The 23,976-nt window shown below is 41.2% G+C and overlaps 1 protein-coding gene across 5 annotated transcripts in view; it reads right to left on the reverse strand.

The window, feature by feature from the left end:
- The window catches only part of FCHSD2 (FCH and double SH3 domains 2), a 299,407-nt gene that overhangs the window by 190,125 nt on the left and 85,306 nt on the right, over positions 1-23,976 (reverse strand). Inside the window, exon 1 of one of the 5 annotated variants that reach the window (XM_051851109.2) lies at positions 11,256-11,279. The exons of the other annotated variants lie outside the window; for them this stretch is intronic. The gene's annotated coding sequence lies outside the window, so the exon portion shown is untranslated. Of the gene's footprint in view, positions 1-11,255; positions 11,280-23,976 lie in introns of those variants that run through there. 5 annotated transcript variants of the gene reach the window in all.

Below are 23,976 nucleotides of genomic sequence, written 5' to 3' on the forward strand. Positions count from 1 at the left end.
CCAGCCCAGCTCCCGCCATTGTGACCATGAACCAGAGGGTCAAAGATCATTTTATCTCTCCCTCTCTCTGTAATTCTTCCTTTCAAATAAATAAAATAATTTTTTTAAAAAAAAAGAAGCAATGTCTTTCACTGCAGTCAGAGCAAAGGCCCCATTGCTATGATAGTATTTAAAACACAATGAAAAACACATTTTAAGAGGTGTCTTAAGAGCAGACATTTGGCCCAGTGGTTAAGATATCCACATTCCACATCTGAGTGCCTGGGTTTGATTCTTGGCTCCAGCTCGACTCCAGCTTCCCACCAAAGCAGACCCTTGGAGGTAGCAATGATAGCTCAAGTGATTGGGGTTCTGTAGCCCATATGGGAGACCTGGACTGAATTCCCAGCTCGCAGTTCTGGCTCCAGCATAGCCCCAGCCACTGTGGGCATTCTAAGGAATGAACCAAGGAATGGGGAACTCTGTCTTTCTTTCTGTGGGGAGCAACTGAGACTAGACTAAGTTACTGGAATTAAGACTTATTCTATGCATCTGCTCTCCCACAATATGGCGCTGAGAGAGGGAGCAAACAACCTCTACGCAGCTGCCTCTCGCCAATTTGACTGATAAGCTGCAGGAGCTGATCCTGCTCCTGATTGGAGGAGAGCAGCGTGCTCGGCGTGTGGGTAGCAGAGTTGGGATTGGTGGAAGAGGACTATAAAGGAGGAGAGAGACAACATGCACCAGGAACATCTGAAGGAACACCTGAGGAACATCTGAGCAGCCCCCGAGAGAGCCGGCCGGCGGTGTGCCACTCCTCCGCGGAGCTAACCCGGGACAGCATCGTTCCTCGGTGAGTGAGGGACCGGCAGCTAACCTGGGAAGAGCGGGCAGAAAGAACAGCGCAGGGTCTAGTGTCGTTCCTCCGCGAATGGGGGAGCGACACTCTCTACCTCTCTTTGTCTCTGCTTGTAAAAGAGAAGTGTAACTTTCCAAGAAAATACCTTCTTAAAAATTTTTTTTTCTAACTTTGAGAGGCAGAGGGACAGTGGAGGAGACAGACAGCTAGCTCTCATCTACTAGTTCACTCCCCAAACAGTAACAGTGGCAAGGACCGTGCTGAGACCAGAGAACTCAACCCAGGTCTCCCAGGCAGCTCACAAGAACACAATCACTTGAGCTATTACAGCTGCTTCCCAGGGTCTGCACTGGGGGGAAGCTTGGCTCAAGAACAAGAGGCAGGAAGTGCACCAGGCACTCCCAAGGGGGAAGTGGGTGTCTATCACTACACTAAATACCCAGTCCAGAAAGTTACAGTTCTACCAGCAACTTTTATATTCATTTACTCTGCTTACACAAAACTCAGTGTTGCCTTCAAGACACAAAAGTCATCAGTTTGAAATACATTTAGTCCTCCAGTAAATGCTATCATTATGACAATTTCTTAAGAGATGTATGTGCACAAATCCTGTCAGACTTAAGCAGAAACATGTTGGAGGTTCAATTTTTATGATTCTGTTGTCAATATGAGTACATATCTTGGAAGTTTGCTTCTAAAAAGGTACTTTCTCTTAGGGAGATGCAAAGCCAAATCTATTCCATGTTAAATAATAACTGTTGGTTATTTAATTTTGGAGAGTTTACTTTTTATTTTAAAATATTTTAAACATTATCAATTGTAAAAAATTTATAGCTAATGGCTTTAGATTAGAGCATTAATAGATTATTAAACATCATTAAAATGGTCATTTTAAAAATTTATACTTTGTTATAATTGTTTTTTTAAAAGACTTATTTATTTTATTTATTTGAAAGTCAGAGTTACAAAGAGAGACTGATCTTCCATCCACTGGTTCACTCCTTAAATGGTCACAACAGCCAGGACTGGGCCAGGTCAAAGCCAAGAGCTTCTTTTGGGTCTCCCACGTGGGTCAGGGGCCCAAACAATTGGGCCATCCTCTGCTGCCTTCCCAGGCAATTAGCAGGGAACTGGATTGGAAGAGGGGCAACAGGGATTCAAACTGACGCCCATATGGGATGCTGGTGATCCAGATGGCAACTTAAGGGGTCTGGCGCTATGGCACAGCCAGTTAGGTTATGTTTTCAATGCCAATATTAGCTGATATTTATTTATAAGCTTCCCTAAGAGAAGGTTTTTATTAGGGAGATAAACAAGCTAGTTGCTGTTGTTTTAAAATAAAGTGTTGTAATAGCATGAATGAACTAACCACTTGATCTCAAAGACAGCTGTAAAAGCAGTTCCTTGTGGACAGCAGAACTGGAATGTATTAAATCAGCAAGCAAATAATAATTTCATGTGCTTGACTACAGTTATCTGGAAATAGAAGGGAGGAAATCCATGTAGGCTGGGGCTGGGACAGTCTAAACCCAGAAGCCAGGAGCCAGGAGCTTCTTCTGGGGCCTCCCATGTGAGAGCAGGAGCCCAAACACTTGGGCCTTCTTCCTCTGCTTTTCCCAGACCACTAGTAGGAAGCTGGAACAGAAGTAGAGCAGCCAGGACTTAAATAGGCACCTATATATAGGATGTCAGCATTGCAGGCGGCAGCTTAACCTGCCATGCCACACCGCCCACCCCAAAAGCTAAAATTTTTTAAAAGGCTTTAAAGCTCAACTGCTCATATCTACTTCAACACATAAAGCTAGAAAAATCTCAAGGAGCTTGTCTAACTCAATTCTCCCCAACAGAAGCAATTTCTAGCTATCTAAACTGAACAAATTAAGTGATTTTTCAGCAGAAACTGTTACTAATGTTAAGAAAAGGTACTGAGCATGAATTAATAAAATAAAGATCAAAGTTTTCACTTTTATGAAACATCTCATCAGGAACCATATCAATAAAACACAGTAACATGCAAGATCTCAGCTAAATTATCTACTCACAGTAAAGGAAAAAAATCAATCAAAATAAGCTTCAACTCTTTTGATACTACATAACCTATACATGGGTGAGATTTTCCATCTTTTCAACTTCAGTAAACTGATGTTCAAAAAATAATGAGCATTTCTACTTATTTACAAAAGATCAGGGTAATTTTGACACAGAACTTCTTAGTAGTGAAAATTACTAAAGCACTAAAAATCAAGAGAACCAAGACTTCACAGGTCAGCTAAGGGACTGCAGAGTAAATGCTACTTGCTCAACCAGACTCTAGAGGCGGGGCCCAAACAGAGGCCGTTCAATAAACTTCCCAGGTGATTCCAATGTGCAGCCAGTATCAAGAATCACTATCAAGAATCACATCTGCAGAGTTTAAATCTTGGCCTCTGCAAGTTATTTAACTTGTCTTTGCCTTGCATTTACTCATCTCAGAAATGAAGGTAGTGGGACCAGTGGTGTGGCATGGTAGGTAAAGCTAATATGGGTATCAGTTCAGGTCCTGGCTGCTCCACATCAGATCTAGGTCCCTGCTAATGGCCTGGGAAAAGCAGTAGCAGATGGCCCAACTGCTTGGGCCCCTGCCACCCATGTGGGAGACCCACAGGAAGCTCCTAGATTTGGCCTGGCTTGGTCCTGACAGGTGTGATGACGGGGGGGGGGGGGGGGGGGGCAGAAGATGGAAGATCTCTGTCTCTCCTTCTCTCTATATAACTCTGACTTTCAAATAAACAGATAAATCTTAAAAAAAAAAAAAGATGGTAGTAATAACACCTACACTTCAGTGTTGCTCAGACAATTAAACGAATTAGTGTTTATAAAGCGCTGGGATCAATGCATGACATATATCAATTCTTTCATTCAAAAGTATTTACTGGCCGGCGCCACGGCTCACTAGGCTAATCCTCTGCCTGCCGCGCCAGCACCCTGGGTTCTAGTCCCCGTTGGGGCGCCAGTTCTGTCCTGGTTGCTCCTCTTCCAGTCCAGCTCTCTGCTGTGGCCCAGGAGTGCAGTGGAAGATGGCCCAGGTCCTTGGGCCCTGCACCCGCACGGGAGACCAGGAGGAAGCACCTGGCTCCTGGCTTCGGATCAGCGCAGCACGCCGGCCACAGTGGTCACTTGGGAGGTGAACCAATGGAAAAAGGAAGACCTTTCTCTCTGTCTCTCTCTCTCTCTCTCTCTCTCTCTCTCACACTAACTCTGCCTGTCCAAAAAAAAATTTACAAAGAAAAAAAAGTATTTACTGAGAATTTTCTACTACATGACAATGTACTGAACGCTGCTGAAATGTTCACTGTATTGCTAAAACAAGAACAAAATACGTAAAGAAACTTCTAACTTTTAGGTGAAGAAATTAGGATTTATATTGGACCAGTTCACACTGGGCTCAAAGTGAACCATGGTAGGTGAACTGGGATCAAAATATCAATCTTCCAAGCTTCCCAGCAGAGCTGAATATTGGGTAGATTTTTTTTAAGACTTATTTATTTATTTGAAAGGCAGAGTTACATAAGCAGAGGCAGAGAGATAAACAGAGGTCTTCCATCTGTTGGTTCACTCCCCAAATGGCTGCAATGGCCTGAGCTGGGCCCATCTGAAGCCAGGAGCCAGGAGCCTGATCTGGGTATCCCACATGGGTGCAGAGGCCCAAGCACTTGGGCCATCTTTCACTGCTTTCCCAGACCATAGCAGAGAGCTAGATCGGAAGTGGAGCAGCCAGGACTTGAACCAGATGAGCAGATTTTAAAGGTTTAAAGAAAATAACACAATTTTAAATACTGATGTAACCAAGCTAATATAATTTTGAATGTATCAAACATATTAAACAACAAAAAAGTACAGCAAATAATAATAGCCAAAAAAGAAAGACAAAAGGGTTCCCACCCAATGTTCCAGTTCAATATTCCACAACATTACACATAGTCTTTGCAGCCAAAGATGGATTCAAATCTCAGCTCTCCTATTTATAAATTAGGACACTTGAGATTATATTCCATCAACCACTCTGAGCCTTTGGTTTCCTCAACCGTAAAATTGGCACATTGATGGAATTTAAACCTAATGATTAAAATATCAGTGATTAGTGATTAAAATATTTAATGATTAAAATAAAAATGCCTCCTATACAGCAAGCGACTGATAAAGTATAATATGGTTATTGTAACTAAAATCTTTCAGTCATTATTAAGGGCAGAGAAAAGTCCATAGATTTAAGTTCCATTTTGGATATCCTCCTTAGTCCAAGAAACCTGAAAAACAGGTGTATTAATTTGTCTATTTATTACCCATGTTACAAAGCCTAATCTCTACTAATACAAGGCATTAATATTTCTTTTTTAAAACAAATTTATTTTTATTATTTATTTTAAAGGTAGAGTTACAGAGAGAAGGAGAGAGAGAGAGACAGATCTTCCATCCTTTGGTTCACTCCCCAAATAGCTGCAATGGCTGGGGCTGGGCCAGGTCAAAGCTAGCCGCCAGGAGCTTCTTCCAGGTCTCCCACGTGGGTGCAGGGGCCCAAGTATTTGGGCCGTTCTCTACCGCTTTCCCAGGCCATTAGCAGGGAGCTGGATAGAAGAGGAACAACTGGGATTCGAACCGCCATCCATATGGGATTTCAGCACTGCAGGCGGCAGCTTTACCCCACTGTGCCACAGCTCCGATCCAAGGCACTAATATTTCAAATTCTCAAGAAGTGTTCTTCCAGGCATACTGTATTCATTCACAATTATTTTTTTACCACAAATTTATTGAAAAAATTCCAAATATAATAATTGAGTATAATTTTCTGTAATGTCGACCTTCCAAAGTTAGTGTCCCCTATCCTCAAAATTACATTACAAATGTTCACCTGTTAATAAGGGGCTTTAATTAGACTTTTTAAACATTTAATCTTTGAAAATGACTTCACACAGATAGGGACTGCCAAATACTGACATCAACTGAAGAGTGAGTGATTTTTTTATGTATTTGAAAGGCAGAGTTACAAAGAAATTCGAGAGAGGGGCCTTCCATCCACTGGTTGACTCCCCCAAATGGCCCCAACGGCTGCAGCTGGGCCAGGTGAAAACCAGGAAGCTGGAACTCCAACCAGCTTTCCTATTTGAGTGTCTGGGGCCCAATCACTTCATCTTCCATAGCTTTCCCAGGTGCAATAGTAGGGAACTGGATCAAAGTGGAGCAGGCAGGACTAGAACCAGTGCTCACATGAGATACCAATGTCAAGGCAGCACAGCTTAACCCACTGTGCCACAATGCCAGCCCCAAGCATAAGACTTTTAACTGATCATATTCATTACATGGAAAGCACTTATAGAATTCTATTTTACTATTTTTATCTTTATCCAGATGCATTTTAAAAATTAAATACTTTGTTAAAGCAGCTTCAGGTTCATAGCAAAACTGAGAAGAATGTACAGAGTTCCCATAAATCCCCCTTCCCCCACACATAGTTTCCTCCATGGTCAACATCACCTACAGAGCCGCACACTTGCTACAACTGATAAACTTAATCTGACACATCATTATCATCCGAAGTCAATGGTTTCTGTCAGGTTTCACTCTTACTGTTGCACATTCCATGGGTTCGAACAAATGTATAACAACCGATCTACCATTAGAGTAACGTATACAGCATTTTCACTGCTCTAACAATCCTCTGTGCTCTCCCTATTTGTCCCTTCTTCTCCAGTCCCTAACATCTGGCAACCACTGATCTTTTTACTATTTCCACAGTTTTGCCTATAATTATTTACGTTTGCATTTTTGATACTAGCCTTCCACTGGTAAAGAATGTACTCCTCCATATCCACTTAATATCCCTACCTTCTCCTGATATTCTAATCCCACATGTCATGTCTTCCTACAGATTTAGGGCCCTTACTGAGTGTCATGAATATGCCATTTAATCATATAAATCAGACATGGTCTTAATAATTGTACAAAGTTTATAACTTTTTATGTATACCCATCTTACTTTGTCAGTTAGTTTTTTTTTTTTTTTTTTTTTTTTTTTGACAGGCAGAGTGGACAGTGAGAGAGAGAAACAGAGAGAAAGGTCTTCCTTTGCCGTTGGTTCACCCTCCAATGGCCGCCGCGGCTGGCGCGCTGCGGCCGGCACACCACGCTGATCCGATGGCAGGAGCCAGGAGCCAGGTGCTTTTCCTGGTCTCCCATGGGGTGCAGGGCCCAAGCACCTGGGCCATCCTCCACTGCACTCCCTGGCCATAGCAGAGAGCTGGCCTGGAAGAGAGGCAACCGGGACAGAATCCGGCGCCCCGACCGGGACTAGAACCCGGTGTGCCGGCGCCGCAAGGCGGAGGATTAGCCTAGTGAGCCGCGGCGCCGGCCTGTCAGTTAGGTTTTAAATTCTAAAATACAGGAGTCCTTGTAACTCTATGAAAGCTAACAAACTTCTAATACACAGAGACCCTAAAACATAGTGAGTGACTTTGGAAAAAGTAGAGGCCAGTTCTCCAGTATATCTACAGTATGTACTTTTGTACTCAATCCCTGATCAGATTCTACATTAAATAATGGAAAATTTATTTTTATATGAAATAAACATTCCAAAAACAGATATTATTCTAAAAGATTCACCAAGTCAAGCTTTTTCCACACACAAGTCTTCTGCTAAATGCAAAAATAGTTTTCTAACTCAAATGTTAAATAAAATGCCAAAGAAATTTTTCTGACTGATTCTAAAAAAGACCTGAGAATTTTTTCAGTCGATTTCTTTCAGATCAAGGAAACTGAACACTTAAGTTGCATCAAGAGGTAATAGGGTCTATACTCATACAAATTACGGCGTGGCTCCTGACACAGTGTTGTTTTTCTGGTACATATTTTTTTATCATGACTTTTCTAATGACCCTCCAGCCTAGTGTTCACAACCCTGTAAGAAAAGATATCAACTTGGGACTGGCACTATGGCATAGCAGGCAAAACTGCCACCTGCAGCACCAGCATCCCATATGGACCTGGCTGCTCCACTTCCAATCCAGCACCCTGCTAATGTACCTGCGAAAGCAGCAGAGGATGGCCCAAGTCCTTAGGCCTCTGCACCTATGTGGGAGACCTAGATAAAGCACCTGGCTCCTAGCTCTGGCCTAGCCCAGTTGTGGCCATTGAGGCCATTTGGAAAGTGAACCAGCAGATGGAAGACATCTCTCTTAACTCTGACTTTCAAATAAATGAGTAAATCTTTAAAAAACAAAAGTATCAACTTGAGCACACCCCAAGAGCATCTTGTTACTTCTTTCCAAAATTTCCTTCATCTCCTTAATAATTCCAGAAACACTGCTGTCGCTCCCCGTCTTCGTGGAGGAACAACACAGGACCCTGCGCTGTTCTTTTGTCTGCTTGGCCCTCCCCGGGTTTGCTGCTGGTTCTTCCCGGGTTGGCTACCGACCCTTCCACCTCCGTGGAAGGGCGGTGCCCCCTGCCACTTTCCCCACTTCCGCGGGGGAGCGGCACACCGCCAGCCGGCTCTCTCGGGGGGCTGCACAGGTGTTCCTTCAGATAGATGTTCCTGGTGCATGTTGTCTCTCTCCTCCTTTATAGTCCTCTTCCACCAATCCCAACTCTGCTACCCACACGCCAAGTACGCTGCTCTCCTCCAATCAGGAGCAGGTCCTACAGTTTATTGGTTGAACTGGAGGCAGCTGTGTAGAAGCTGTTTACTCCTCTCCCAGCGCCATATTGTGGGAGAGCAGATGCATAGAATAAATCTTAATTCGAGTAACAGTCTAGTCCGAGTTGCTCCTCACAACTGCTTATTTAATCTGCAACTACTTTTCAACCTTCTACTCCAAATCCTTTCTGTTCCTCAAAATCTAGTTCAAGACAGGCTCACTGGAAAGAAACAACTCCTTTAGCTGGACTTGATCACCTGCAGCTTTCCGGCTAGAGCATAAATGACTGCAGGGCAGAGGGTAAACCTTTATGCCAAGAACTTAAATAAATGTTCATCACTAGCAAAATATTTATTTAGAAAATATTTACCCCAATTCCAGGTAATCTACTGGACACTAGAGAAAACAGAGATGATTCTCCTATGCTCTTAGCTTTTAAAAAATTCAAGTATAGACCTTCAAATGGAAATATAACATAAAGCGAAGGCAGAAGTTTCAGAAAATATATATTACGGGGAAGGTTCTGTTTGCTACTTTAGACATGGAAGAAAAACTTACAGACTGAGGAGAAGCCAATAGCAAATAGGGGGACTGAAAACCAGGAGAAAATACATAAGAGCTCAATATAACTAAAATATGAGTACCAAAATCACATAGACAGAAGACTTAGTCTTGGTTAGAATGAACATTTCCTTCAAAAAAGGAAGGAAAGATGAGTATACACAGAAATTTAAAAGGCAGAGGAAGTAATTTCACTTTTTAACCTGGTATGGGACCTTTTGAAATATTTTGTTGTTTTTTTTTTTTTTAAAGATTGATTTACATATTTACTTATGTATTTGAAAGGCAGAGTTATAGGGATTTGGGGAGGAAAGAGAGAGAGAGAGAGAGAGAGAATGAATAAATGAGAATGAGAATATTATCTTCCATCCATTGGTTCACTCCCCCAAATGACAACAATGGCCAGGCCTGGGCCTGGGCCAGGCGGAAGCCAGGCACTTAGAATTCCATCAGGACCTGCCATGTGGGTGGCAGAGACCCAAGCACTCAGGCCTCTTTCCCAAGACAATTACAAGTGGAGCTGGTACTGTGGCATAGTAGGTTAAGCCTCTGCCTGCAGTGCCAGTATCCCATATGAGCGCCAGTTCAAGTCCTGGCTACTCCACTTCCAATCCAGCTCCCTGCTAATAATGGCCTGGGAAAGCAGTGGAAGATGGCCCAAGTGCTCGGCCCCTGCACCCAACTGGGAGACCCAGAAGAAGCTCCTGGCTTTGCCAGCTCTACCTGTTGCAGCCATTCCGGGAATGAACCATAGATGGAAAACCTCTCTCTATTTCTCCCTCTCTCTCTAACTCTGCTTCTCAAATAAATAAATAAGTAAATAAATCTTTTTTTAAAAAAATGACAGTTACAAGTTTAGGATAAAGTTCACTACTATGAAAGTAGCTACAAATCTATTATTAAATGGTCTTACAGTTATTTTTAGCTTATGCCCTTTCAAGTATATTTGGGCTATTAATGTTTTTAACATTATAATTAGGAGCCTGTGCTGTGGCATAACGGGTTAGGTCATTGCTGGCAATGCCAGCATCTCATTTGGGTTCCGGTTCAAGTCCTAGCTGCTCCGCTTTGATCCAGCTCCCTACTACTGTACCTGGGGAAGCAGCGAAAGATGGCCCAAGTCCTTGGGCCCCCATACCCAGATGAAGCTCCTGGCTCCTAACTTTGGCTTGGCCCAGCCAAAATGGCTGGTGTGGACATTTGGGGAGTGAAACACTGGATGGACGATCTTTCTCTGTAACTGTGCCTTTCAAATAAATAAAATAAATCTTTAAAAAAATTATAATTGATAAGCAGCATTTAAAAGAAATGTCAGGCCAACGCCGCAGCTCACTAGGCTAATCCTCCGCCTTGTGGCGCCAGCACACGGGGTTCTAGTCCCGATCGGGGAGCCGGATTCTGTCCCGGTTGCCCCTCTTCCACACCAGCTCTCTGCTGTGGCCAGGGAGTGCAGTGGAGGATGGCCCAAGTACTTGGGCCCTGCACCCCATGGGAGACCAGGAGAAGTACCTGGCTCCTGCCATCGGATCAGCGTGGTGCGCCGGCCGCAGCGGCCATTGGAGGGTGAACCAACGGCAAAAAGGAAGACCTTTCTCTCTGTCTCTCTCTCTCACTGTCCACTCTGCTTGTCAAAAACAAAAACAAACAAACAAAAAAAGAAATGTCATCTCTGTTCATTTTGTGAGTTCCCTTGTACTTGTATTATTAAACAGTCTTCAATATGAATTTTGACATACTTCTTGTGATATTTTAAAGCTACTTGTGTAATTTGTGAGAGATAATTTAAATGACTCTAACTCTAAACAGATATGTGCTGTACATTGCAATATATAAAAGCTAACAGTGAATGTGCCATTAAAGCCTCCTCTATGTATACTCAATCACCTTGTGTACGCCTAACCCTGTGAATAACCTACTTTAGAGACCTCTGATTTAGATCATGCATATCAGTCTCAGACTTTTCACATATAATACATAAATGAACTTGATGTCAGCTTCAATCTTATCATTTGTAAAATAAGTGTAACACTTCAGGAGATGAATGGATTAAAAAAATCTAATACATCCAGACAATGAAATATTATTCAACACTGAAAACAAATGAGCTATCAAGCCATAGAGAGATGTGGAAGAACCTTAAATGCACAGGATTAAGTGGAAGAAGCCATACTGAAAATGATACATACTGCATAATTTCAATTCCATCACATTCTGGAACAGGCAAAACTGTAAGAGTAAAAAACACAGTAGTTGCTGGGGGTTGTTTGTAGGGAGGGAAAAACAGGCAGAGCACAGAAGGTTCTGGGAACAGAAAAACTACTATATATGATTGAATGTATTATGTATCCACTATAATGGAGGACACATATCACTGTACAATTGTCAAAATCTAAGACTGTACCCTAACGTGTCATGAACTTTGAATATAGATATGTACACTCACCATAAGCTGAATGAAAATGATTGATACAAATCAGTCAACATAGCAATGTATTCATTATTAGGACAAAAATTTCTAAATTCACATATGAGTTATTGGATTACTTATCAAGGAAAATGAATGAAGGACTGGCTACTATTTTAAGACCTTGGATATTTCTTTCATTGCTAATCTTAAATGTTTAATTATTTCACATAAGTGAAATGGGCTGCTAGAGAACATTAGGCAACACCTGATTTATAATTTATAAAGGGTGAATATGGATGACTTTAAAGTTTCTTTTATGATTCTCACATCCCTAATTAATATTCATGAGGATTTCACAAAAGCAGATACAAAACTATGCCAGAGAGGCATGGAAATACATAGTTGTGCCAGTGGAAGGAGAAAATTTCTCTTCCTAAAAAATGGAGGATTTAAATTCAACACAAACACTTCCTAAATAATAGTTTCACATATTTTAATCAAATTACTCACTTTAAAAAATATCACTTTAGAGAACTAGATAATGCTGCACAAAGGCTGAGCTCACTTGTTGTAGACAGGTGGCCAGGCTGCAGCCCAGTGTCAGCAGCCCAAACCCACCCACAATGGCCCTAAAGACGAATATGCAAATGACAGCCAACCAGGGTATTTTCCCAGGAACAGGAGAAGGGCTCCTACTAGAAGATGTAATTGTTTTGCAGTCAAGTGGAAAAACAAGCCAAGTTGTTGTTGTTTTGCTGGAGGCAAAGTGTTTTCATTAAGGACACTACTACAATAAAAGTGAAATATATAAACACCTATGCACGTGTGTATCTCTAATGCCTATTTCTTAAACACCATACACATGACTATTCCATCCTCCGCCCCAAGCCCTCCTTGCTGAGCAGCTTCACCTTCCTATCAACACCATGTCTCCTGCATTGGTTACACCTTTCCTAGCCAATAAGATATATATAGAAATTTATAAACTACTGACCACTTCATCTTATAAACTTCAGATAAACTTTCTGGCAAAGGCAGGGGCAAAAAGGATTCTTCATATATATAAAGTTTTTTTTTTTTTTTATTCATCTGTTTGAGGAAACAGGCTGAAGCTAGAAACTCATCAGAATCAAAGAACAACACTGACAAGGAACACTGTTCCCAGGCATTTATTAACTAATGCTACGGTATCAAGTTTCTTGATTTTTTTTTTTTAAGTAACATCATTAGGTTCCTTAGTTTCTAAATGGGAGTTTTTAAATTGCCTACTTTAATCTGATTTACAATTCTATATAGAATTAGTTATTTTAAGTATTATTGCTGTTGCTATTAGATTTCTGATTTTATGTATATATATATCAAAAAACAGTACTTTTTTCTTTTTCTAAGATTTATTTATTTATTTGAAAGGCAGAGAGAGAGAGAGAGAGAGAGAGAGAGAGAGAGAGAGAAAGAGACACACAGAGAGATCTTCACTCCCCAAACAGCCACAATGTCCAGGGTTGCACCAGGCCAAAGCCAGAAGCATAGAATTCTATTTGGGTCTCCCACATGGGTGGCAGTGGCCCAAGTACTTGGGTCATGATTCGCTGCTTTCCTAGGCACATCAGCAAGGAGCTGGGTAGGAAGCAGAGCATCCGGATCTCAAACTGGCACTGCAAATTGGAATGCTGGCAGTATAAGCAGCAGCTTAATTCATTGCACCATACTACTACCCCAAAAACTAGAACTCATTTTTTTCCTTGCCTCTATTGCCCTACTCACCTCTCAAATCCCTCTTCTGTAGTAAAAAGTAGTATTATCTGCTTTATTTAATAAAGAGCATACACATAAGATGCCACTACTTTTTCTACCTACAGGGAATTCGTTTCTAGAACTCAGGTCACATTACAGAATTTTACAAAGTTCTTTTGTTACAAATTTATTTAATGGAAGATTTTTCTCAAACTCTTAGAAGTATAGATTACTATATTCTTCATAGATGTCAAATATATTATTTTGAAATAAGACTATAAATTTTTAAATTTTGGATTAACAATATGTGTACTAGAGTCTTAAAATAGGTGATCTCAAAGAAGGTAGAAGTATGATAGTGGTTATCAGAGGCTGGGCAGCTTAGGGGGGAAGGTGGGAAGGAGAAAGGTTGATTAATAAGTACTAAGTTATAGCTAGATACTAAGGAGAAGTTATGTGATTCTGTTGCACAGTAAGGTGACTATAGATAATATAGTTCTCTATTTTAAAAAGCTAGCAGCTAGCATTTTGAATGTTTTCACCCTCAAGAAATGTTAAACGTTTGAGGACACAGATCTATTTGCCATGACTGGACATAATATATACATGTACTAAAATATCACAGGGTCCCCCATAAACATGTATAATTTCTGTGTTTATAAGCAAATGTTTTAATAAGTAGAAATAAATAATCTCTGATGACCCTGCTTAAAAATTCTTAAGAGAATACAGGTACTACTATGATTAGTCATCCATAAATACATAATTTCCTTAACCTCAATAGTGTTGTCATAGATTTGGTTACTATAAACTCCAGTGTCTATGAAACAAATTAACATACCATTCAAAACTCTTTTCAAAATGATTTAGCCCCAGCTTTGAAATGATTGTCCCTTATGGTAAACCCTCACAGAGAACTTTAATTGTATCTCTTGCAGCACTTACCATGTCTTTACTTTAGTAAATGCCACTGATTTGATTCATTCTTTGATTCATCTAAGCAGATGATTATGTCAGAGTCTCAGCTCTGAAGGAACAAACATTCCAATGAGAAAAATATCTGATTTTTTAAAAGCTTTACATTCTAATATAGATATACAGCAGACAAACTGAATGTGATACATTCTATGGATAGTCTAGATGAAGCTACTCCCTCAGACAATCCCAGAATGAAGATGATATGATGACCATGGGGGATATATATATATGCCATTGCCAACCCACAATGGGTTTATAAAATGAACAGAATATTAACCTTTGTTTCTGAAAGACAGAGATTTTAGGGTTATGTGCTATCATATAGTCTCACAAATGTGTATAATATACCTTTGTATATATTATGGTAATACAAAGCTACAACAATAAGCAAGATACATTTAAATATTATTTATTTTTATATTCTGGTTTTTTTTCATGCTTTCAATATGCATAATACACTAGTATGGGGCAGGCCATTTACAATGTTTGGAAACTACTTCTCTTGATTACAGAGGATGCACATCCAATCTATTATTCTGTGTCAGACTCATGGAGTTTTTTTGCAGGATATTCTGTTTCTGACAGTGACATCAGGGCTTAGTAACAATGGCTCAAGTGAATGAAAATCCTTCCAAATATCAGTTCTAATATATTATGATCAAGTCAAATAAAATTCAAACAAACTACTTAGAAGAGTAGCATTAAATAACCTAAGAGAAAAAGTAGCAGCCACACTAGGAAGATGCCTACACAAAGGAAAACAATTAATATAGGTTCCCTCCAAAAACTACACAAAGATTAAACAATAACCAGAACAACAGAAATTAAAAAGACTGAACATATCAGAGCCGGAGAAGACAAGGAACAACTGGAAACACCCATACTGTACTGCTGGCATTGCAAACTGTACTAATAACTACAAAGGCCAAAAAGAAACATACCCTATTACCAAGTAATTCCGTTTTATGTATGAAGGACCCTCCAAACTTGACAGAGAACGCATATTATCTAAAACTTACTTATGGATTCCAAATTTTGCACCAAAATAAGTTGATCTTTTAACTCCATTTTTCCACAAATTTAAATGCCCATGTGTATACTCAACAAAAGTACATACAAAGATTTTTTTTTTTTAAGATTTATTTATTTTAGGGGCTGGCACTGTGGAGCAGTGGTTAGCCTATCATCTGCAGTGCTGGCATCCCATGTGGGCACTAGTTCAAGTCCCAGCTGCTTTACTTCTGATCTGGTTCCCTGCTAGTGCACCGGAGAAAGCAGTGGAGGATGGCCCAAGTGCTTGGGCTCCTGCACCCATGTAGGAGACATAGAAGAAATTCCTGGCTCCTGGCTTCAGATCAACCCAGCTCCCACCATTGTGGCCATGAACCAACAGATGGAAGATCTCTCTCTCTGTGTCTCTGTCTCTTCCTCTTGCGCTTGCTCGCTCGCTCTCTCTCTCTCTCTCTCTCTGTAACTCTGCCTTTATTCGGCTGGGGCTGGGAAAGGCTAAAGCCAGGAGCCAGAAGCATCATCTGGGTCTCTCACACAGGTGCAGAGCCCCAAGTACTCAGGCCATCTTCCACAGCTTCCCCAAGTACAGAGAGCTGGACTGGGCTGGACCAGAAGTAGAGCAGCTGGGATTCGAACCAGCACCCACAAGGGATGCAGGTGCTACAGGCAGCAATTTAACCCACAGTGCCGCAACAGCAGCCCTCATACAAAGTTTTAATTACAAAAATGTTCAGCAACACTTTTTTTTTTAATTTGACAGGTAGAGTTATAGATAGTGAGAGAGAGAGTAAGAGAGAAAGGTCTTCCTTCCATTGGTTCACTCCCCAAATGGCTGCCACAGCCTGCGCTGCGCCGATCCGAAGCCAGGAGCCAGGTGGCTCCTCCTGGTCTCCCACGCGGGTGCAGGGGCCCAAGCACTTAGGCCATCCTCCACTGCCCTCCTGGGCCACAGCAGAGAGCTGGACTGGAAGAGGACCAACCAGGACTAGAACCCGGCGCCCATATGGGATGCCCGTGCCGCAGGTGGAGGATTAACCAAGTGAGCCACGGTGCCGGCCCCCAGCAACACTTTTATAACTGTCAAAAATGGAAATAATTCAAGTATCCATCAACAAGACTGGTAAATCATGGTAATTTATATAATAGAATACTTCTCAGCAATGAGAATAAATGAACTTTTGTATACTGCACAAGAAGTATGAAATCTCACAGGCATCCTATTGACCAAAAAGTACTTTCCGAATGATTCCATTTATACGAAACTCAAAAAATGGGCAAAATTATCCCAGTTGTTAGAAGTCTAGAAAGTAATCACTGTATATATTGAAGTTATTGACAAGAATGGGTATGAGACTTTTCAGGTGTTAAATGTTCTGGTTCTTGATCTGGGCAGTGATTCAAATGGATACTTCAACGGCATACAAGTGAAATGCATGTCTGCATGAGTATTATGAGGCAATAAAAAAGTTAAAAAGAAACAATTCCTGCTAAGTCTTATGAAATGCTGTAAATGCAACATTTAGAAACACCAGCCTTAAAGAATTATATTCAAAAAGAAGAAGAAAGTCTAAAAATCAATAATCCAGCCATTCCTCCTTCCTCCAAGAAGTTAGAAATAAAAGATAAAATTGGAAACGAACAAACAGAAGATCAACAAAACTAAAAGCTAACTCTCCAAAGACGCTAAGATGACAAACCTCTGATGACACGAAGAAAAAGAAAAGAGAGGCACAAATAATCAATACTGGGAAGGAAAATGAGGAAAACTGCAAACAATTTAGTTATTTATTATATGAAACATGAATTCCTATGGGGAAAGTTACTTTACAAAAATTTATGAGGAAAAAAAGTCTAATCAGTTATATTAACATTAAAGAAAATAAATAATTCAAAATCTTCCCAGATGGCTTTACCAAAAAGAATTCCCTAACAGTGCAGAAGTAAGTAATTCTATCTTTCAGAAATTCTTCAAGGTTAAAGAAAGAACATCCTCCAATCTTTTAAGAAACCAACATAATGTTGATATTAAAATTCAACAAGGAAAAATATGAGAAGGAAAATTACATTCCAATATGATTCATGGACAAATATTAACAGAATCCTCCAAAATATTAAAAAACATATAAAACATCAAAACCAAGCTGGTATTATTCCAACAATTCAAATCTGATCTGACATTAGAAAAAGTAATAGTTTCTGCTCCAAATTAAAAGTGAAAAACGTATGATCATCTCAGTAGATGAAGCATTTGAGAAAATACAAAACTGATTCATGATAAAAATTCTTAGCAAACAAAGAATAGAAAGGGGCCAGCTGGCGCCACGGCTCACTTGGCTAATCCTCTGCCTGGGGCGTGGGTACCCTGGGTTCTAGACCCAGTTGGGGTGCCGGATTCTGTCCCGGTTGCTCCTCTTCCAGTCCAGCTCTCTGCTGTAGCTCGGAAAGGCAGTGCAGGATGGCCCAAGTGCTTGGGCCCTGCACCTGCATGGGAGACCAGGAGGAAGCACCTGGCTCCTGGCTTCAGATAGGCACAGTACGCCGGCTGCAGTGGCCATTTGGGGGCTGAACCAACGGAAGGAAGACCTTTCTCTCTGTCTCTCACTTTCACTGTCTAACTCTGCCTGTCAAAAAAAAAAAAAAAAAAGAAAGAAAGAAAGAAAAAGAAAGAAAGGGGCCATAATCTGGTATGCAAAATACCTACCTACCTACAGCACATATCATACTTAATAAAGATAAGTAGGCCTCAGGATCAGATTGCAGTGAAGATGCCGCAATCACAAATTTCATTCAACACTACAATGAAAACCTATGAAAACGTGATAAAGCTAGGAAAACAAATAAAAGGTTATAGGCAGTCTTCTAAGGTACCATTATGCATAAATTCTAATTACTACAGTTTAATTAAATGACAAGTCCCCCAACAACGGTTTCAATTTCTGTTACCATGGTATATTAAATATGAGCAATTACATAAAGTGTAAACTTCACTGGTCCACAAGACACTGCAAATAACAGATGTGTATTAGGATCAGTGACCAATTACATCACCTCCTTCAAAGTCTGTAATTGGTCCATGTGCACCTGTTATTGAGCTCACACACAGGTAGTAAAGCATGGAACTGAGTTGCATCCCTGTCTCTCAGTGGTAAATCCATGTGACTATTAGAAAAAAAAAAAAGTGGATAATCAAGCAAGTGATAACAGGAAGAAAATTCCTAACCAAGCATACATTGAGTTACAGAAGAAACAGCTAACAGTGGGAGGGCTGGCCCTGCTGCCTTTTGAGAGACCCCAGATAGGCAGTCAGAGGATGAAGACAAACCAATCAGCATAAAGAAAAGGGTTACAATGAAAAGGATGAAGTTGTCCCAGATGAAACACTAATTGATTATATATAAAGAAAAGTTGAAAGACAAATTATTGGACCTAATAAAGTTCAGCAAGACTGCTGAATACAAAGTGGATATTTAAAACCTCATATGTTGGGGCCGACACCCTGGTTAATCCTTTAGGTTAATCCTTTGCTTGCAGTGCCGGCATCTGACATGGGCGCCGGTTCTAGTCCTGGTTGCTCCTCTTCTGATCCAGCTCTCTGCTGTGGCCTAGGAAAGCAGCAGAAGATGGCCCAAGCGCTTGGACCCCTGCATCCTCATGGGAGACCAGGAAGAAGCACCTGGCTCTTGGTTCTGGATAGGCACAGCTCCAGCCACTGCGGCCATTTCGGGAATGAACCAATGGAAGGAAGACCTTTCTCTCTGTCTCTCCTTCTCACTGTCTGTAACTACCTCTCAAATAAATAAAAATCTTAAAAAAATAAAATAAAACATATGTAAGTAAAAATGTTTAATGAATTTATTTTAAAAATCACTTATAATAAAGGTCCACAAATCCAAAATGACCTGATGACAGCTTATTTCTAGCTCACCTAGCAGCAAAAGCTGTCCTGAACTGAGAGAAATCTATAGTTTTCATAAATCCAAAAGGAGTACTTAATCTTATCTTGCTTTTCACTGGGAAAGATTAATGTACCAGATTCCAGGGTGCTGGTCCCGATGTGGAGGGGGATATGATATATGTCATATACACTACATAACTTATTTTTTTTTTACAGGCAGAGTGGATAGTGAGAGAGAGACAGAGAGAAAGATCTTCCTTTGCTGTTGGTTCACCCTCCAATGGCTGCCGCAGCCAGCGCGCTGCGGCTGGCGCACTGCACCTATCCAAAGGCAGAAGCCAGGTGCTTCTCCTGGGCCACAGCAGAGAGCTGGCCTGGAAGAGGGGCAACCGGGACAGAATCTGGCACCCTGACCGGGACTAGAACCTGGTGTGCCGGCGCCACAAGGCAGAGGATTAGCCTACTGAGCCGCGGCGCTGGCCACTACATAACTTTTTTAAAACTCAAGTTTTTAATTTTGTAACAGAATCAGCCTGAAAAGTCTCAGAGAAGAGATTGTTAACCTATAGCACCAAAAATACATTATCACCAAAATAAACTATTAAGTGCAAAAAAAAAAAAAAAGAAAAAAACACCAAACCCTATACATTACCTAGATTCACCAGAACAAAAATGTACAAACCTCCTATAAAAAATTATGAAACTGACATTGAAAGAAAGACATTAAAGAGTATCTGAGAATAACAGCCATTTTGTTTCTTGCTCTCCAGTCCTTATACAGATACTCTTCACTCTGTGTGGTAGTACGGGATTATACATAAATGACTATGCAAGCTGTCAAAGCAGTCTTAATGGGTAAAATTAGTTGTTTCATGATCTTTAAAAATTTCTTCTCATACTATTTTACTGTCAATTATAAATGGATAAGAAAATGCAAAACTAATATTTATTTCATACAGTTAATTTACCAAAATCCCGGTGATAACAGAACAATACAAGGATGAGAAGCAGCTTCCTGCCCTGGATAAAACCAAATTCCTTGGGGCCAATGTTTTGGCACAGCAGATTAAAGCCCTGGTGCCAGTTCAAGTCTTGGCTGTTCCACTTCCCACAGAGCTCCCTGCTAATGTGCCTGGGAAAGCATCGAAGGATGGCCCAAGTCCTTGGCCCTGCACCCACGTGGGAGACCCGGAAGAAGCTCCTGACTCCTGGCTTCGGCCTGGCCCAGCCTAGGTTGTTGCAGCCATGTGGGGAGTGAACCAGTGGATGGAAGACCTCTCTCTCTCTCTCTCTCTCTCTCTCTCTCTGTGTGTGTGTGTGTGTGTGTGTGTGTGTGTGTGTGTCTACCTCTCTCTGTAACTTCACCTTTCAAATAAATAAAATAAATCTCAGGAGGAAAAAAATTCCTTTTACCTGATAATGCAACATGAGTGAATTCATCAAAATTATTAAGAGGCGCTTTTAGCTCAATGGCAATCAAGGGTTCATTCTCGTGGTGAATGGGCACAACATACGGAATGTCTAAGGTACATGAGAGTGAGAAGGATGCAGATGGTTTCCCATATATGGTGTATGCCTCCTGGAGATGTTTGGAATGAAATTGTCAGTGTAAGACAAAGATAATGCATCTATTCTAGAATTTTTAAATCTTTACCAAGGAAAAAATGGGATATTACCAACTGAGATTGGTGAGTTCATCTAATTACAGATCATCTGCACAGCAGTGTTTCCACCTAGGAGTTTTAGGAAGTTGATTTTGTATTTCAAACAGAAGAACAGCTACAAAGGAGTACATTCAGCTTTGGAAAACTATTATTTAACCTGGGCCATCTTGTTTTCAAATTTCAGGAGATTAAAAAGAAAATAACTTGGCCGGCGCCACGGCCCAATAGGCTAATCCTCCGCCTGTGGCGCCTGCACACCGGATTCTAGTCCCAGTCGCTCCTCTTCCAGTCCAGCTCTCTGCTGTGGCCCGGGAAGGCAGTGGAGGATGGCCCAAGTCCTTGGGCCCTGGACCCGCATGGGAGACCAGGAGAAGCTCCTGGCTTTGGATCAGCGCGGTGCGCCAGCTGCTGCAGCCATTGGAGGGTGAACCAACGGAAAAAAGGAAGACCTTTCTGTCTCTCTCTCTCACTGTCCACTCTGCCTATCCAAAATAATAATAATAATAATAATAACAACAACAACAACAACTTGCATTCTAAGTTGCCAATAAAAAAAGTCATCTCTGTTTATTAAAAGAGATCAGAAGCCTCTTACAGTTCTATTTGTAAGCAAAGGATGCTAGAAGCTATTACAGTCCTGCCAAGGTTTTGGGGCTATAATATCATTTGCTCAAGAAAAGCTTCTTAGGTACTCAGGTTACGCACCTGTAGTAAAAGGAGTACAAAGGGTTTTTCCAATCTGCACTCCATTACAAATTTCCTTAACTTGAACCTACAGATATTCAAATAAGCCTATGAAATGCCTCACACACTGAGTGGTATACAACAGATATTGAATTAATATCATTCCACTCTTGGCTGGTGCCGCGGCTCAATAGGCTAATCCTCCACCTGCGGCGCTAGTACTCCAGGTTCTAGTCCCGGTTGGGCCTCCAGATTCTGTCCCGGTTGCTCCTCTTCCAGTCCAGCTCTCTGCTGTGGCCCAGGAAGGCAGTGGAGGATGGCCCAAGTCCTCAGGCCCTGCACCCACACCAGGAGAAAACACCTGGCTCTTGGCTTCAGATTGGAGCAGTGTACCAGCCATAGCGGCCATTTGGGGGGTGAACCAACGGAAGGAAGACCTTTCATTCTGTCTCTCTCTCACTGTCTAACTCTGCCTGTCCAAAAAATAAATAAATAAATAAATAAAATCATTCTACTCTCAAATGCAGAATTCTATGATTATTGCCTTACTTGTTAATGTTGAATTCTTCAATTAAACAATAACAGATGGGTGTTTGACTTAGCAATCAAGATGCTCATATTCCATTCCAGAGTGCTTGGGTTTAATACCAGCCTCTGGCTCCTGATTCCAGCTTCCTACTAATGTAGCAGTTATGGCCCAAGTGATTGCATTGCATTCCTGTCACCAACATGGAAAGCCTAGATTGAATTCCTGGCTCCCTGCTTCAACCTTAGCCCCATCCTAGCCATTTTGGACAGGTGGGGAGTGAACCTTTGAATGGGGTACCCCTGTACACTGTCTCCCAACTTTTCTTTCTTCCCCTCATGACTTTAAAATAAGTAAAATATTTTTTAAAAATTTAAGTACAGTTATGGTTTGCTTGCACAGACATCGTTTTTACATTTTTTAAAAGATTTAATTATTTATTTGAAAAGCAGAGTCACAGAGAGGCAGAGGCAGAGAGAGAGAGAGAGAGAGAGAGAAAGTCTTCCTTCTGCTGGCCCACTCCCCAGTAGGCCACAACAGCCAGAGCTGGGCGAATCCGAAGCCAGGAGCTTCCTCTGGGTCTCCCACACGGGTTCAGGGGCCCAAGTGCTCAGGCCATCCTCTACTGCTTTCCCAGGCCATAGCAGAGAGCTAGATCGGAATTGGAGCAGCCAGGAATTGCATCAGCACCAATGTGGGATGCCAGCACTGCAGGTGGCGGCTTTACCCGCTATGCCACAGCGTAGGCCCTCATTTTTACATTATTAAAATAACAAGACTGGGGCCAGCATTGTGGGATAGCAGGTAAAGCCGCCACCTGCAGTGCCCACATCCCATATGGGCGCTGATTCAAGTCCCAGCCGCTCCACTTCCAATCCAGCTCTCTGCTGTGGCCTGAGAAAGCAGTAGAAGATGGCCCAAGTCACTGGCCCCCTGCACCTACATGGGAGACCCAGAGGAGGCTCTTGACTCCTGGCTTCGGATCAGTACAGCTCTGACTGTTGCAGCCATCTAGGGAGTGAACCAACAGATTGAAGACCTCTCTCTCTCTCTCTCTCTCTGCTTCTCAATCTCTGTCTGTATAACTCTGACTTTCAAATAAATAAATCTTTAAAAAAATAAATAACAGGGCAAAGGTCCAGTGCTGTGGCACATAGCTGGTAAAGCTGCCACCTGCAGTGCCAGAATTCATATGGGCACTGGTTCAAGTCCCAGGTGCTCCACTTCCGATCTAGTTCTCAGCTATGGCCTGGGAAAGCAGTAGAAGATGGCCCAATTCCTTGTGTCCCTACATCTGCATGGGAAACTTGGAAGAAGCTCCTGGCTTCAAATTGGCGCAGCTCTGGACATGGCGTTATTTGGGGAATGAACCAGCAGGGGAAGACCTCTGTCCCTGCCTCTGTGTAACTCTGCCTTTCAAATAAATAAATAAATCTTTCAAAAAATAGAGAAAGAGAGAAGCAGGCACAGGGAGGACACTTGTGCCCTTCCTTAAAAAAACAAAACAAACAAACAAACAAAATAAAACAGGACAAGTATAACAAGATAAATGAGAATGCTCACTGTAATATTGTTATAAAAACTTAATGGGATGTATGACAATCAATGTGATCATTACATAATTTATACTTACAAAATGAACTATGATACTGACAATAAAAATGAAAGCTTTATATGTTAACGTAAGAAAAGTATCAATAATAACAATACTTTAAAAGACAAAAGGAGATACAGAAAAAATGAGTGCAAACTTCCTCTTTTATAAAAGAAAAAATATAAATTAAATGAGCACACATAAAAGGAAAAGACTTATGCCAAACATGAGGGTGTATTTGAAAAGATATAAATGATGGTAATTCATTTGGCTTTATATACCTCTGTACTGTCTGCACTGCTAAAACCATCATTCTTTCTAAAATTAAAAAAGAGAACAGACTGTCAAAATGTCTGGTAGAAGATATGTTCCTAAATAAAAGGAGAGGAAAGTTGCCAGCTTCATTGTTTCTAT

The sequence above is a fragment of the Oryctolagus cuniculus genome, chromosome 1, assembly GCF_964237555.1.
Source record: "Oryctolagus cuniculus chromosome 1, mOryCun1.1, whole genome shotgun sequence".
NCBI classification, from domain to species: domain Eukaryota; kingdom Metazoa; phylum Chordata; class Mammalia; order Lagomorpha; family Leporidae; genus Oryctolagus; species Oryctolagus cuniculus.